We start from the raw sequence: 17998 nt of genomic DNA on the forward strand, positions 1-17998 counted from the left end.
TCAGTCCTTTAGATCTATTGTAAAATGAAGGCCACCTTAGATAAAACACTTTAAACCTTTACCCCTAATTGAAAACCTTCAGACTTCAGACCTGCCATGAATACTCAGCATTATCAGAACAATATTTATAAATTACTCTTTAATTATGATATTGATCGACAGATGCAGTGTGCATTTGTCGTTAAAGTTTTGTTTCCTTTTTCTATTGTGTTTTTACAGTTCTGTCAACTGAACTCCCAACAGACAAGGCACCATGTCTAATCCTAAAGGTGAGTGAAGCTGCACCTTATAATGTGATAACAGTAAAAGGAAAAACACTTTACCATGACGCCCTACCGTTACATGATCACAGCCACTCTCAGGACTACAAACAGCTGCGTTTTCAGACTAATAAAGAGTGCTCTTTCATTCTCATCTTTTGTTGCTTGTTGTTTATCAAGTCAGTGGTAAGTGGGTGCCTCCTTCACTGTGCAGAGTGGAAGCTAATATGACTACAACTAGCTAATAACACTGAGGATAGTACTTGATTGATTTGACCTTCCTGTTAAGTACTATATTAAAGGGGTTTTACACTATCATTGACTCAATCTGGACTCAATTTAATCAGATCTTGGTTAAATAATTTAAGTATTTAAGGTAAGGATAGTGCTCGACGAGGTGTCCATTATCAGAAATTAATGGACGAAACGGAGGTGTGAACCTTGGCAATGAGAGATATTAAATAGTTCTCTCAGCCGCTTCTTGTGAAAAATATAACACTTAACGGTGAAAAAAACATTAGAGTATTAATAATTGACTCAGTGTTTATTTATTTCGTAAGTGACCATGGTATAAGAGAGATAATACCCTTCGAGGTGTCCATTAATTTCTGATATTGGACACTTAGATAACACCGCAATGACCTTACCTAGGAATATAATTTTGTTCTCAAAGGTCATCAACCTGGAGTTTTGGTAAATTTACCTTCATGTTACATAAAAAAAAATATTTGGATAGGTCCTCTAGACAGGTTCTTCTTTGTTGAAACATTTTGTCTCTCGAAAGGGTCCCCATCCAGAGCAATTCCTTTATTTGTATTTTTAACAGTAGAAAAACGACTACATTGACATCCTCCTTCTTTAAAAAAAAGGTTTTAAAGGTTTGTGTCTGTTTCCTTTCCCTGTCTTCCGTCAGATGCACAGATTGACCCGGATGCAGACTTTGTGTATGGTAAGTAGTTGTTTCCTGGACGTGAAAGAAACTTATACTAAATACATTACTAGTAAGAGTAAAAAACATGAAAAAATGTAGAGTTTAAATTGGGAAAAATGTTTAAAGAGGAATAATTTAAGGAAAACTGAACAAAATGAAATAGAAGAATAAAAGAGAAAATTAGAAATTAGGGTTAGAGAAACAGACATGAATGATTGTAATGTCTTTTTGTGTAAATTTACAGACTATGAAACGCTGCGTGTAGCGGGACTGATCTTCGCCGGGGTTGTTGTGTTCCTTTCCTTTGTTCTTTTGTTTGGTAAGTTTTTTTTTAACATTTTGTGTTCTGCGTTTGCGTGGTTAGGTATTAAAAGCGATATAATGACATAGTGAACAGTGTGATCAGTGATTAATGAGTGTTTGAATCGGGGTTCCTTCTGTAGCTCAGTGTTTGCTTGAAAGACTTCCAGGTTTTAAAAGAAAGTGTGTTGCTAAGAAGCAGCAACAAAAGAAACATATCAGCGTTGTGTTCACGGAGCTCGGATACTGCCCTGTTTCCATGCCACAAATTAATTTGCTCCCTTTCTGTCAGTGAACAAACCAAATTAACTGATCTTTTAATTTTAACATAAAAAACTGTACCTCTTTTATTTCCTTAGGCAACAAGATCAGACGCTGTGGGAAACCCAAGGTGAGTTTGTCCCCTGTCCAAATTTCAAGTGAATTAACAGGGACATCTGCTGGTCATAACTGGAAACACATTTTAAATCAGAGGTTGCCAAGTTTGTGCCAGGAGTCACTGTAGCATTATGAAACACTAAGTAAAGTTTTTTGAAATTGATCCCCAACGCAGAGAAACATATTATTTAGGCTGTTTTAGTTGGACTTATACACTTGTTTAAATGGTTTAATATAAACCACCAGCAAAACCACTGATTTAAAATATTAATTTAGCAATAAACAAAACTAATTTACGAATCATTTGCAATTAAAATAATTCATTTTACATTACATTGCATGACATTTTATGGATTAAATATCAAAGTTGATACTGATTAAATTAAATGTATTTTTTTATTATTATTATCCAAAGCCCAAACCTGTTCAAGAGGATGATTACTGAAGCAAGCAATGACGCCGGCCAAAACACACAGGAGGATGCAACAATATGCTACTGTCAGTTGTTAAACGTGTAAAATATAAAGATTTTGTATTAATAAACTATGTATAACATGCTTGCATTGTGTGCTGTAATCAGTGATTCTTTGAACCACATATGATCATAATAATAATAATGACAATTATTATTATTGTCATTTAAAACTCTAAAGTTATCATCAAATGTTGTGATGACACAAAATGTAAGTTTAGTTTTCTCACTAGAGCATGTGTCAAATTCAAGGCCTGCAGGCCGAATCCGGCCCGTCAAGGCAATTTCTCCGACTGTCAAGAACCAAAAAAGGCATGTCATAAATTAGAGGCATATGTCCTTTTAAATTGCATAAAGCGGCTAAAACTGTACCTCCTGTAGCGAATGTTTTTTTTTTTACTGTGTAGTAACAGCGTCATGCCACTAGATGTCAGTTTTCCCACAACACATTAAAACAAGCCAGAAATGTCCAAAAAGAGAAAAAAGGATGCAGAATGATGAGAGTTTAAAGTGTAACTCACCCCAATATTCTTATTTTTTTTCCATATAGACTGGCCCAAGGGTGCTACTTTTATGTTAGTGTGCATTTTTGTGTACTTCTATGTAAACTGAAGTGAAATTAAATCAATAGTACTATCTATATTAAGTGCTACTGGGCCTTTTAGTGACTTCATGATGCCAACGTGGCCTAATATAGAAATCAGTTTGACAGCCCTGCTCTAGAGAGTCCCAGTCCAACAAAGTATTACAATTTAAAGATTATTTATTGTCCCAGAGTGGGGAAATTCAGATTTTTAAATGCAATGAAAGTCTGTTGTGTGGTAAAACTATGCAAATGGCTATCTGTTGTGTTTGTTATTTGGGTGGGTGATTTTTAGCTGTCCAATGCACCTACTACATTTGAAGACATAGATTTTCAAATTTACCAAATGTGTTCTTTAACCCTAAAGGAGAGAAAAGCAGTTCAGAAATCTCAACAGAAACAGTTTTAGCAGCATCTATATTGAAGTTTGTGTCTTACAGTTAGAGCAACTGTTGATACAAATTTTATTGTTTACATTTTTTGAGCAGGCAAATAGCATTGCTGTGGTCGTTCCTAAATACAATATTTTGCAACCAATTGCCTTCAGAAATTAGTAACAAAATTAGTAAGTTGATTGTAATTTAATAGAATTATAAACACAGCTGCACTGTGACGGCCAGCGGTGACCAAGGGACACAGTGTCAGGGATAAATCTGTGGAGAGTTTTCAAGCAGGGTTATGTTATAAAACAATGAACCACGTTTTGAACAATTCAAGTAGAACTGTTCAATCCATCGTTTGAAAATGGAAAGAGTAATGCTCAAGTGCAAACCTAAAAAACTCAGAGAAACTGCCAGAAGGCCCAAACTAACACTGGAGGAGCTGCAGAGAATCGAACCTCAGGTAAGAGAATTGATTGTCCAGAGTTATACTGGCAGCGCACTTCACAATACTGGCCTTTTATAAAGTATAAAAAGAGGAAAGCCTTTATTGAAAAAATCCCTTTTTACTGCAAGCCATGGAGGAAATACAGGGAACATATAGAAAAAAGGTGATATTTTCAAATTAGAAAAAACATTTACTTTTTGGTCCACATCCTAAATGCCACGTGCGGAATAAAACCAACTCGACATATGTACCTGAACGCACCATACACCCGGTAAAACAAGACGATGGCAGGGTTTTGTTGTGGGGAAGCTGTTCTTCAGCAAGGTTAAAGACAACAGAGAAAGTTGGTGGATGTATTGATTACACTGAATACAGAGCAGTCCTGGAAGATAACCTGATAGAGGCTGGAAAAAGCTTGATGCAGGGACTCACCTTCCAGCAGGACAACAACCCTAAACATAGAGCCAGGGCTCCAAAGTTGGGATGTTAGAATGGCATAGTCAAAGTCCTGTCAAAACTGAAAATCTGTGGAACAATTTTTAAATAGCTCAACCCTTCCTCTGTCTGATTTTAAGTTATTTTGCAAAAAATAATTAACAGGAAGTACAGTTTCCAGATGTTTAAAACTTGTAACAACAAAAGAGTTTAAGCTGTCCCTTCAGCAAAACATGATTTTTAATATACATTGACTCAGGGCACCGAAATACAAAAGCATGTCACGCCTTTCACATTTTTATTTGTAGAATTTTACAAAATCATTTATCATTGTTCTCACGTTTGACACACACTACTTTGTGTTGATCTAATACGTCAAATCCCCATAAAATCAATTTCAGTTTTTTGGTCTTAACACATTAAATATCTGACAAGTTTATACACACATATTGCAAGGTACTATGACAGACATTTGATGAATGGGTTGACTGCTGTTAGGAGTAAATGAGCAGACAATGCAGACAACATGATCAACATATCAATAAAATAAATGGGAAACAATCTGTGATCTATTTGCATATTTCAAGTTTGTTTTGTAGTTTTTTGTTTCTTAAGTAATGACTCACTAAAAGGTCTATTCATTTTTTGTAAATTGTAAGGACAAAAACAATAATCTATTGACTGTTTAGCTTCTTAGCATGGTTGCAAGAAAAAAACACAAGAGGGGGCTGTTGGAAAAGCACAAACGACACATAATTGGCCGCGAGCCTCTGTATGGCTGAAAACTGAAAGCTCCCGTCTGAGGAAATAACAACTAAGTGGAAAATGTGTTTAACAACAGTATTTGAAGGACAGTCCAGGAGGCGAAAAGGTTTTGTGCAAGTGATGTTTTTTTTTAGTGCATCAGCGTGGAAACAAAAACAATACAGGCGGTGGTTTGCTGAATAGGACAGATGAAGCTTATCAGATGGACTAAGACGCGTTATAATTTGTGGTCCTAGTCAGACAACTGAGCTTCTGTTGTCTTTCGTCACTAAAAGTAAACTGAACCGAGCACTTTGCCCTTACATCAGAGCCCATTGCAGCTGATCTGTGACGTCTGAGGCTTCTCTTTTTCACGGCTCCATGACAAAGCTGACAAAGCATATAAATCATAGCAACCGAAAACCCCACCTGATTAATAACCGTAGAATAAATAAGTCATTACAGGCAGAGACAGGCGCTGTCAGGCGAGTAAGTCCCAAGGACCCTCAGTTCTCCATCCATCTCTGTCTGTCACTCCTCTCTGTTCCCACCCAGCCTCTGGACATCGTTAAAAAATGAAGTTGTGAAAGTTGCTGCTGTGTAGTGAAGTAGGCAGTTTTTCTCCCCGTACCAGCAGCATCCTTAGGGCTTAGTTCAGCTGCTTTACATAAGGGTTTCAGTTGAGGTAAGCATGGGAAGCCACCTGATAACATCACTGCAGCCGGAGGTAGTTTGGGGAGCAACAGAACCACGTACTGTTGCAATTTATGCTGGACAGGTGTGAGAGAGCTGATCAGATAGTGTTCCCACGAGCATTTATAGGACTGGCTGTTGTTCAGAACTCGGCCCGGAAAACAAAATAGCCTCAGGGTAACCGGCAAAAACACGCAGGTGGAGACATTTAACACTTCTGTACTGGTCATCTTTATGAAAGCTTTAAGATATGGCATAATCAGCAGTGCCATGCAGAATTATTCACACCCCTTGAACTTGATCACATTTTGATCCAAGCCACTCCATTTGCCACTCCATTTGATTCAGGCTCAGGTCTTTTGCATTACCTATTCTTAAAGGATCACCTCATATTTAGCCCCATCCATCTCTCCAGCCATTCGGACCAGCAAGGATGGAGAGAGGTACGGAATTCAATTTAATTCAGTTCATTTATAAAGCGCCAATTCAAAAAACGTCATCTTAAGGCACTCTACGAAGTCAATTCAATCGAATCGAACAGACAGGTTGGGTGAAAAGTTTTCTATCTAAGGAAAACCAGGAGACTGCATCAAGTCATTGACTTGCAGCAATCACTCGTCCTGGATGAGGATGTAGCCGCAGTGGACAGTTGCTGTAGACTTTGCAGGAATCCTTTAAACGGAGCATGCATGAACTGCTTAAAAACTTTTTTTAAAAACTTTTTTTTGTTGAATGTTTAATTTTGCTGTGATTTTATCTTATTGTAAGTATTTTATTTTGATTGTTGTCTTCTGTACAGTGCTTTGTGATTTATCTGTCAGTGAAATGTGCTTAATAATAATAATAATAATAAATAAATAAATGCTTTACTTACTATGTTGTGACGGTGGAGAGGAAAACTCCCCTTTAACAGGAAGAAGCCTCCTGCAGAAACAAGCCTAGTGTGAACAGCCATTTGCCATCTGGGGGTTTCGGAGGACAGAACATTCACACTCAAAAAAGAATACCAAATCACTGATCCAGGAATACTTTCAACGTTAGAGAAAAGTAAAAATGTAATGGAAATCCTCCCTCCTTTAGTGGCTTCATACGTGAAAAACACTTTTCAATACCACACAATAGTTTGTGGCATTGTAACTGAAAAAGGAGGTGTTGTTTTTTATTTTTTGTTTGGCAGCACATTTTACGATTGTTTTTCTTTGGATGTGAGCTAAACGTACAGGAATGTGTTTGTCATTTCTATGTTTCCACAAAGTGCTTCTAAGGATCATGGTTCCTCAGCTTAATCCAAATGCTTTTTCTGAGCTTTCACACCCGTTTGCATTTTTCTTTCCTATGAAATCATTTGCTGTTGATTTAATATGATGCAACAGACTAAAACAACAAAGACATGAGCCTCAATAGTTTAATTCTGTTTGCTACACCCTTATTTGTACAAGTCTATAAATGATCTGATTACTACAAGTACTTTAAATGCCTGCTCTGTGTCATTCACTATTGATCTCACATGAATGTGTGTAATGATTGGACACACTACAACACTACAAGACACACTACAACAGTGTCCTGCTTACCTTTTAACAAGCAAAAAAAAAAAATGGAATTATGAATGAAGTGCTGGCAAATGCAGAGAAATCCACTAAGTAACACATGATATATCTATTTATTTTAAGAATAGGAAGAGAGAAACTATTTTGGACAATCCTTTGTCCAATAATTTTATACACACATCATTCTGTAGAGAGTTGCATTTAAGTTGGACCCTTTTCCAGCTTTCAAACAGTATGCCTGAATGTGGGATACATTTTGAAAAACTCTCACGTATATAGTCCAAAAGTAAATTGAGGTTGAACTGAAGCCCCTTTACGCTGAGAAAACCCTTTCAGTATGTCGAGATCGCTCTTAACAACAAAGTCTCACAGGATTTTAGGGAGTTTTCTGCAGAGAAAAGCACATCCTTATATGTAGTCCGTATGGAAGTTCCTTTTTTGTTTTCTGCATTGTGATATGGCTCTTTGGCTCTGCGCTACATTCTCAAATAGTGTGATTGTCATGAAGTGAGCTAATGACCTAGACCTGCTTATTTGTCTCCACAGATTTTACCATGTATGAAATGAACAGAGTGAGAGGGTCTATTTTTATACCAGGTATTCTGTTCTTCATAACCCTGCACTGGTCTTCTGGTTAAGTGCCTAGATTGAAATAAGTTGTTGGCACTCAAGCTGAATCTGAAGCTCAAGAGACAAGTGAACTCGGTAAAAGGCACACTTAAAAATATAGGTGAATTTTGATCTATAGCTATAAAAGTTCAGCCAGGAATGATGATAGAATTAAGTCTGGGTGAAGGCAATAAAACAAGGAAATCTGGGGACCCAGTGGTGCAAGGAACACAGGAGACTGCTTGCGCGTTATATTTTCTCACTGAGCAACATAGCCTTCAGCTTTGTTAAGTGTTCTCCTTGCTTCTTAGCCTTGTTTCAGATTTAGCAAGCTTTGGACAGAATGACCTTATTGGCAAGTCTGAAAAGACGGACCTGCTCATCCGCAGTCAAATGCAGCTCGGCAGTAGAATAATATTTTCAATCACACTGAACACAGTTAAGCTTGCGTCATTGCATTTTTAAATTGGTGTCTTTGCACAAAAGTAGATTTGTAGTCCAATTTTTGGTACCCTTGGTAAAGTTTGGTAAAATCCTGCAAAAAAAAAAATTTTGCTTGCAGTAGCTACACTTCTAGAAATCTATCAAAATCCAACGTTTGATTGAAGTGAATTTATCCAGTAGTCAAGCAAATTCCACAATACCATACCCTCTGTGAATACCTTGCAAAACCACCTTTTGCCAATAGGAGAGCACATTTTTTCTTATCTTTTCACAAGGTTTGAGCATACAGGAAACTTCTTTAACTATTTCTCTTTGTGCTGTCCTGGGTCCTCTCTTAGGTGCTTCTCTTCAGCTCACTGGTGAAAACGATTGAATCCACAGTCCAGTCAAAAAGGAAATATTATAAAGGACGTTTAATTGAAAGGTTAGGTTTTACAAAGAGCTCATGATGCAGCGCATTCTAACAAGGTTGACAGGGCTTTTTGAAGAGTAACAGGCTGACACCATCACCGATTCTTCACCATACCTTAACAGCGGGCATGAGGGGCTTTCCACAAATGCATTTTTTTGGTTTATATCTAACCCACCTGGAGTGTGTGCTGCCAACAAGTCTGTGCTGCAGGGCACAGACTTGTCAACCAGCTTATCCGTTCGAATCAATTCTGCTGAATCCGCCAAGCTTCTTAACATTATAAATTTAATTTTAACATGCGGGTTAGTAGTCACTAATAATAAAGGGCAAATCCGCCCTATTTGCAAAAGACGAGTCTGCACATTTACACAGGCATAGGTGTAACCATAAAGTACCTAAATGCCACATTTTCAACCTGATCCAGGGGTATCAAAGTGAGGTTTTGCCTCTGATGAAGACAAGCAGGAACCAGTAAGCCCTGATGCTAGGCTTCAGAGTGGGGAGTACAAAACATTGCAAACATGGCGAAACATTAAAGATCGATGCTCAAATGTTTGAGATCGATTTTTAAAAAGGTCAGTAACACTCTTGTATCCACAACAGCAAAGGAATAATGATAAAATGGTGAAGCATCAAAATGACCAGCCTGCCCCCCCCCCCCCCCCACACACACACACACACACGCATTCCATTCCAGTGCTCTTCTCTGCCCTGTTGTTAAATAAATTTATTGTGTAATGTGGGCAATAACAAGCTGAATAAAGGTTAACAAATGGTGGACCCTAACTTTAACAGTTCGAGCAGAAACAAGTCACGACCTGCAGCACTTTCCTCTTTTTGGCTCTGGTTGAACAAAAAATACGCTACATTACCAGAAAAACAAAAACTGAACAAGGTTGCTGCTGGAAGAATTGCACTAAACATATCCTTGTTAACAAAGTAAAAAAAATAAAAATGAAAAAATAAAACAAAACTTTACAAGGACAATATTATTTTTTACACTGTATATAAAATAAAACTTTTTTGGGCCCAGATTAATTTTTATACAATTAAAATATATATTTTTTTATCAATTATTTGGACAACTAAATTCAAAGTCCATAAAGTATACTAATAATTCTTTCAAGTGACATATTATGTACTGTTTTCCTAGACAGGAAATCAACAGTTATATATTTTTTTCTCTGAATGGTTCTACTTGATTATTTTGTCCCAGTTAATATAATAAAAACACTGTCACACTGTAATTGCTTCTATACATATGATATTTTCATGAAAGAACTTATGCTTTTAAGAAAATATTGCTGCACTTTTGAAAACTACGTCTACTACAGATCTTTTTTCTCAGTATTGGTATTGAGTAAGAAATGTTCGTCTCGTGACAATGTTACTAACTCATAATAAATGAGTCTCTGTTACCCAGGTGCACAAATATGATGTGACACAAAGATCTATTTTTGTTTGTCACGAGGATACTTATCTTGCCGACACTCAGGTTTAGTAAGTTGGTAATGTAAATAAAATACAATCCTCCAAATAAGCTCCTGGAGAACTGGAGCAAAGAGTAGCATTTTTAGGGATCCAAGTCTCCATAACAACCTTTAGTTGCTATGTACCAACCAATTGCTTGAAAGTGATGCCAGAAAAAAAGCGTTCAACAAATGCATATGTGTGTACACCATGAGGTACATACATGCATATGCATGTACCTCATGTTCACTGTTACATATTGAGGATCTATGATCCTCTGCTTTTTTTCTTGGGTCTTGATGATCCAATACATTTAAAAAAAAAAAACTTAAATAGATACAAAATCAACTTTCCGCTATGGGCATATTAGCACCAAGACCAAAGCTCTTTAAAAAAAAAACCCGTTGACTGAGCAAAAGAGCAGAAAGCACAAGAACTCTGGAAGAGTTTTAGAGATTGTGCAAAGAGAAATGATTGGAGGTCAGTCTCTCTGTCTGCTCCAACCTCTTTGAATGTTATAGGAGGAGACAACAACTTGTCCTATTTGCAAAAGGTGGTTGCACAAAGTTTAACAAGCCGGGGCAACAGTCACTATGGTAATTTGGTTAAGAATGATTATTTCTTAAAAAGACAAATTAAAGGTTGGAGTTTTCTAAAATTGTCTGTGTGAAAACATGCAACTCCAATGAAACTTGTACAAATTTTTAGGCTTTATTGTCCTACACATCTTGTGTAGAAAAATACACAAGATGTATTTTTGTGAACTGCCAACAAATAGCAGTTCAAAATCTGTGTATTTGGAAATGTTTTGATGATCGTTTCGAATCTCAAACACTCAGAAAAACATCTTTCCAGGTATATAATAAATATCTACGTTTTGAACAGTTTAAGAAACAAATATCTTTAACTGAGTAAAGATTTAAAAAAAAAATTGTAACTGTACATCAGACTTCTGGCACAGATTCACTGAGCTAGGATCCAAGAAGTCTACTTTCAGTCATGTAAGATTTTATCATTAACAGCCAACAGAGACCCACAGTAGTATATGCTGTGGTGATATTATTGATAACATCTTTAACTGTGGCCACTGGGTGTCACCAGATATCTCTGATCAATATCTGTGCATAAGGTCTGTATCTAAGGTCTTTAACATATTCAAATTACTATGATTTGACGAATTCTTTACTCAGGGGCACAGGTTTCACTTTACGTTAATAAGTAAGAAACTTGAAGCCAAAACAAGACCTAATCTGGAAGTAAGAGCAGCCAGTCTCCAGGTGTCCCACAGAGGACGCCTCCAGAGGCAGCCATCTTGGAAGTACCGCTATCATCTTGGCATGATGTTTGCGTCGGAAGGTGCTATGTCTGCTTTCGAATCTCCTCTCTCCTCATATTCAGTTTTTCCCCTTATTAACATACGTTTGCCTCTTCCTCGTATACCTCTCTCAGAGCATGCAGATGGTCTCATTTGCAAATCAGAGGGAAAAAAGAAACAAGTGGAAGGAAGAAAAAAAAGAAGACATAAATTCTGGCTGAAGGTGCCCCCCCCCCACCCCGCCCCAGAAAACACACCTCCAATACCCCTCACCCCATCGCTTTCACTATCCTCTACAGCTTATTTGAATAAATTAACACCCCTTGATGTCTCATGTGCATGTACTGTCACGCATGTGCAAACACAACCACATTCGATCAAATCAGTCCCTGACGAGGGCAGCCAGAGATATTCGTCCTGTGCGTCGCCATCATACATACGCATTCTCAGATGTGCTGAGACACTTTCTGCTACAACTATCACGCATGCTTAGTTGAAGGCAAACACAGGATTGGCTGGTAGCTTCCTGTTAATGTGCTGCTGTATGGTCGTGTGTGTGATTCATTTTAGCCTATTGCAGAGGCTTGTTTATACAAAACAGCATGTAGCGAGTCCGAAAGGCTGCCCCGCTAAGAAACTCAGAGTAACACCTAAGTCTACAGCAAATTGTGGTTCCTTTCCTTTTTCTGCATTTCTGGAGTGTGTATTCCCTAAATTGGTCTTATTTCTGAGGGATTACATCCACATCATTTGACCAATCAAATGATTCAGTTTGCTCCACCAATCACAACTGTCCTCCATCATTCCCATGCCTGCACTTCTCTTCGTTCTCGTTTTGATCTCTCTGACCTTGCGCAGAGCTGAGCAGCAAAGCCATGCTCAATCTCTCCCTAATTTCAACCTTGCAGAGGTTTCACGAGGCTTTTGGCAAAGCATTAATACTGGATACATTCATGCAAATATGATCCTAGCATGTTTCCAGCGCCTGAGGGGTGTCTCTGATTGTCTAAGCACTGACATCCAAATATCCTTACTCTTGCATTTTGTCCAGCATCTAGCCCATCTGTTTTTCAGTCAACAAAGTCTTCCTTCCCCTTTTCCTATTACATGTCGTGTATAACCTCCTTACCTATATTTGGGCTGCAGAGGGATTTGGAAAGGGATGAAGATGAATCAGGCGTGGTGGCCCTGTCCTGGACTGCCGTCCTCACTCTCAGTCTCCAGAGCTGTCTGGGAGCTGCTTGCTTTTTCTCTGGCCTGGCTGGCTGGCCGAACTCAACCTGTCAGTCTCCATGATGATCACTGGCTGACATATAGTATAACCTGCTTGGTGCTGTCAGACAAACTCACATCATCCCCCTAACCATCTTGCCACATTGCTTTTAGCAGACAGACCTTGTGTGTTATCATAGAAGGCAGATGGTTGATGCTTCTCTAAGAAGAGCTTTAATACTTCGGGTCCTGTTCGATGGCCAGTTTGTCTCTGTGGCAGGTGGAAGACCAGTGTGTTAGCAGGATAAAAAAGCTATTTCTAAACAACGTTCAGATGACATTTTTGTACCTGGACAAAAATGTTGTGGCTTGACAAAGGCAGGTTACTAGTACCAACAAATACCAAGTGTTTCAAAAGTTACGATTTCAAAAATGCAAGAGATTTCCTTAAACTGTTCTTATAATTTAAAATACTTCAAATGAAATGTTGGAGAAAGGGCTCCTCCTCTTACCTGAAGCTTAGAGAATCCTTGGATTCCCCCTCCCCCACCTGTTGTTGCCCAATACCTCTCAGCTTTATGAAAATAATTTTGGCTTGCATAAAAGAAAAAGCTAATCCAGTTATGCAGAATAATATCCAGCTGAGAGAAACAAAGACAGTCATACTCTAAAGACTAAAAGAGTGGCAGCCTTCACTCTTCTTAAGGTAACCCAGCGTTAACAAGGTAAAATTACTGTCTCTGACTACGAAAGTATTAAAAATAATATATTCAAAAATATCATAGGTGACAATTATATGTTTTATGTTATGATGGCAGGACTTAATGTAATTGATGTGCCATGGTTTTGATTATATAATGTGTTTACTTTTAAAGCAGTGTTTGTGTTTGTCTTGGCTCTGACCATGCACAGGGACAGATACAGATTTATTGATTAAAAAAAAGTTGGTTAAAAAAAGCGCTTTACACTACAATCAGTCATTCATCCATTCACACCCTGACGGTGGTGAGATATGTTAGTAGCCACAGCTGCCCTGGGGCAGACTGACAGAAGCAAGGCTGCCATACATCGGCACCACCGGGCGTTCTGACTACCACCAGCAGCCAATCCAGGTGAAGTGTCTTGCCCACAACAACTGAGACAGTCGGAGCGAGGGATCAAACCAGCAACCTGCCAGTTACAGGACAAACTCACAAACACAACAAAAAGCTGGCAAAATTCGGATTATTTTAATACAATATTATTGTTTTGCATTATTGCAATAAATAAATAAATACAACAAATAGTGCTAAAGTTTAGATTTTCTGAAAAACTGGTTGTGAATATGCCAGGATTCTCAGTTTCTATATTTTTGCTTCAGTCAGTGTGTCATAATACAAACAAATAAAAGCAATTAGGTCTGGTCATAGATGTGTGTTTAAAATTCACACAAAAATGCCACAAAACTGTGGCTTTTTGAATCAAAATTATCATACCATCAGAATGTCATATCAGCCAACGCATAGTTCTGTTGATGCCCCAAAAGGATTTACATTTACACAAGTATTCACTCTATGCCTCTGTGTATGTCACTTTTATTGCATGGTGTTTGTATATTCCTGTTTTTTGGCTCTGTGTTTGTCAGAGAGAAAACGAGAGACAGCTCGCGTGGGTTTGTGGGTTTCCACCTGTTACATAATAAAGAGTGGAGGCAGAATCTGCTTCCTTCCCTGGCATACTACAGCAGCTCCTCAGTGGGAGTGAAAGAGCCCCACAGCTTGCCTCAGCTCCACTAAACAACAAGAAATGCTTTTTGGTTATGAGTCTCAAAACATTGCTTTACACTCTACAAACTGCTAGGTCATTTATCTAACCCAAATTCTGGGTCATTATTTTCCACAAGCAGCCATTTAAGCCATCAATTGACCTGATCAATCTTCAATAAACTTCCTCAGGATAAAAAACAAGAGTGAAAACAGTAAAATGATGCTGCATAATAATGGTCAGGTATTTGGGTTGGGTTAATGATTTTTGTTCACAAAAGAGAACAAGGTTGTTCAGACAGAAAATTAGCCATTTATGTGCTAAACATTATACATAAGTTAGTTGTGGCTATGTTCAACATTAGCACTTTGGCATATCTGTTGATATGCCAAAATAGCCAAGCAATACAATGTATTGGTGCATGAATCATGTCATCCGTATTGTTTGTCAATGAAGGTCTTATGAGGTTGCGGGCTAAAAATGCAGGATTTGAGGGAGTTTGATGAGTGCAAAATTACAGTAATATGAATAAATTATTTGGGGAAACAATCTCCAAAACTGCAGCTCTTGTGAAGCGTTCTTGGTCTGCACTGGTCGGTATCCATGAAAAGTGGTCAAAGCACGGAACAGTGGCCAGCTAGTGACAGGAACATAGGCCGCCATGTGCACCCTTATTCCCAGTCACTCCTTAAAACGGTCCGGCAGAAGACCGCCATGTTGAGCCTGGTTCTGCCAGAGGTTTCCTCCCAAAGGGGAGTTTTTCCTCTCCACAGTCGCTTCATGCTTGCTCATTATGGACAGTTCATGCAAACCTGTGTTTATCAAGTTGGACATCTAGCTCAAACAGATCATCATATGGACTGAACAAACTTTGTTTATCTCCACTCCACCACCAGTTTCAGGCCTGGGGGGAAACATCCCTATTCTCATACACCTGCTTATGCATATTGAAATATAATTCAGTGTGAATGTTTCCTGCCGAGGTCTGAGCGCCAAAGTTTTAAAATATTATATCAATAAAATTCTTCTAATTGTCTTTTCTATCCATGTGAGTTTTTCAGATTTAATTGGTTTTGCAGAAAATGTACATATACCAACGTATTCTTGCCTTCATACTTTGGACATTGTGCTGACACATGACATTGATTGCTAAGAATTTGTGTAGTATACAGGGGGTAACGAGGGCCGATTAGCCGCTCACGACCAGCTCCCGATCAGTAATCTGGTCGATCGTACCGTGGGATGAAAATTTCCCCCAACTTTGCACGTTGCGCATGTGCAAACAAGGAAATTCTTGTTCTTCTCAGATGAAAATATAGGAGTGGAGAAAATCATGGCGGCAGTACGTGTGACATGGAGAAAAACTATGGAGGAGCAACTTGTAGAATTGCCAAGGCAGCACGTTTTGTTCTAGTGAGCCTCATATTTAACACTGAGCATTGACACTCTTTTTCTTCTTCTACTGTTTACATTTCGCTTCTGAACAGATAACTCCGACAAGCACCATCTCTCTACGGCGCTGAGTCCAAAGTGTGGTTTTTGGACTGACAGTGTGAGCAGTCAGATCGCATCAGAGCATCGGTTGTACAGTGTAACTTTTAAACCCTGCAGTTCCATTGTACAGTTTGAGCTGTATCTGAGTACAATGAAAATATCATACGGTGTATGTCCAGCTTTTGCTGTAACATCATCTACGGGGCAGATCGTCTGCTATTACCCTCTAACATAGAAAGATTCCTGGCTGAATGGGTACTTCTGTGATTTTGTGTCTTTGCTCTTTCTTCTCTAACCCCAAGTCGGTCGAGGCAGATGGCCGTTCACACCATGCCTGGTTCTGCTGGAGGTTTCTTCCTGTTAAAGGAGAGTTTTCCTCTCCACTGTCGCTTCATGCATGCTCAGTATGAGGGATTGCTGCAATGCCATCGACAATGCAGACGACTGTCCACTGTGGCAATGCTCTTTCCTTAGATAGGAAACTTTTTGACTCATCTGTCTGCAGGTTTTGATTGAATTTGACTTTGTAAAGTGCCTTGTAATGACATGTGTTGTGAATTGGTACTATATAAATAAAATTGAAATGAAATAAAGGTGTCATGCTTCTTGCATTTTATTGCATATGAGCCTGAATAGATGCTGATCTATATCTACTGCAACATATCTCATAAGGGCACTGCTCAGGCTTAGTGAGACCCACTTGGTACGACTAAATGCAAATAACGCTAGCAAGCCCAACTTAGCACCCTATGTATCTCTTAGCAGAGTCTCAAATGAGTAATAAGAAAATCGGTTGGAATTGAGCATTTATGACTCTTTTGGGTTCACTTTTTACCCAGAGTTGTTGTGCATCGAAGCCATAAAGGCAAATAACATGGGGCCATTATGTAACATACGGACAGTCCCTTATGACTGCCTATTTCCTTCACATATAAACAGCACTATACAAACTGTCATAGCTCAAACTGCTGAAGATGTTAATGCTGGTTTTGATGCAAGTATGTTCTTGAAAGTTAAATCCAGAGGTTTTCAGCATGGAATGTGTATGTTTTCCCTCTGGATAGATTTTCCTCTGGGACTCTGTGGTCATCCAAAAGTCCAGAAACTAGCATATTTATTTGGATTGTTTTTTTGTCCTGTGTTTCCTAAGATGGACTGGTGCCCTGTTTTAGGTTTACTGTGCCTTTTGCCTTTGCTGTTGGAAACAGGCAACATCCTGTAAGGATTAAGCAGTTACAGCAAATGATCAGTGCTTTAACTAAAATATTGTTTATTAGTCAATGTTGCAGGTTATTCTTGTAAACACACTCTTAAACATTAGAAAGTTGCCATTTACTCTTGTTTTAAATTGAAAGCCTGTCCCAGTTTGCTGTGTCAATCCCATAACCCATGACTTGTTCCGTCCACACTTCCATACTTTACCCAGGCCTGGGTTTGCAAAACAAGGCTAGGTCAAATTAGGATTTTTTTTTGTAGCCTATATTTTTCAGAGTGTCTAGCCAGGTAGAATGCTGAATAGTTTTAGAGTTTATAAACAAACGTGACATATATCAGATGAGTTGTAAATTTGTTAACGGGCACATATGCAAAATTAAATTTTTAGCCCTGAAAAACATATTGCTGTGTAATTGGAGTTTTTAGGAGTGCAGAGAAATTGAATGTAGTCCCTCCAGGTACTGCGTAGATATCTTTATATTCTGTTTGGGTAATATCTTTTTAAGCTGTTCAGTTTTATTTGCTCTTTATTAAATGTTTTGAATAAATACATCACAATATTTGCTGTGAAGCTCCCAAACAAATAAGATGAAAACTTCAGCAACACTTGAAGTATTAGGAGCAAACTTTATTAGCAGACCAATATGTCCATGACCTGCTAAACATTGTTATGGACTTTCATCTAACCAATTATGCAAATCCACCATTTTTATTTTTCACTGCGATTTTGTAGTCTAAACTCAAGGATGCTGAAGCTACAAGTGAGTCAAATGTTCAGTTATTGGGTCTATTAACCCAAACAAGTTTTTACACAGTCCCCCAGCATGCAACAAATTTAGCCGAATGGGGTGGAGTGGAACAATCTGTGACCTGGAGGGAGGCGGGGTCTGAAGTGCCTCATTTGTATTTA

This window comes from Fundulus heteroclitus, chromosome 18 (genome assembly GCF_011125445.2).
Source record: "Fundulus heteroclitus isolate FHET01 chromosome 18, MU-UCD_Fhet_4.1, whole genome shotgun sequence".
Classification (NCBI taxonomy): Eukaryota; Metazoa; Chordata; class Actinopteri; order Cyprinodontiformes; family Fundulidae; genus Fundulus; species Fundulus heteroclitus.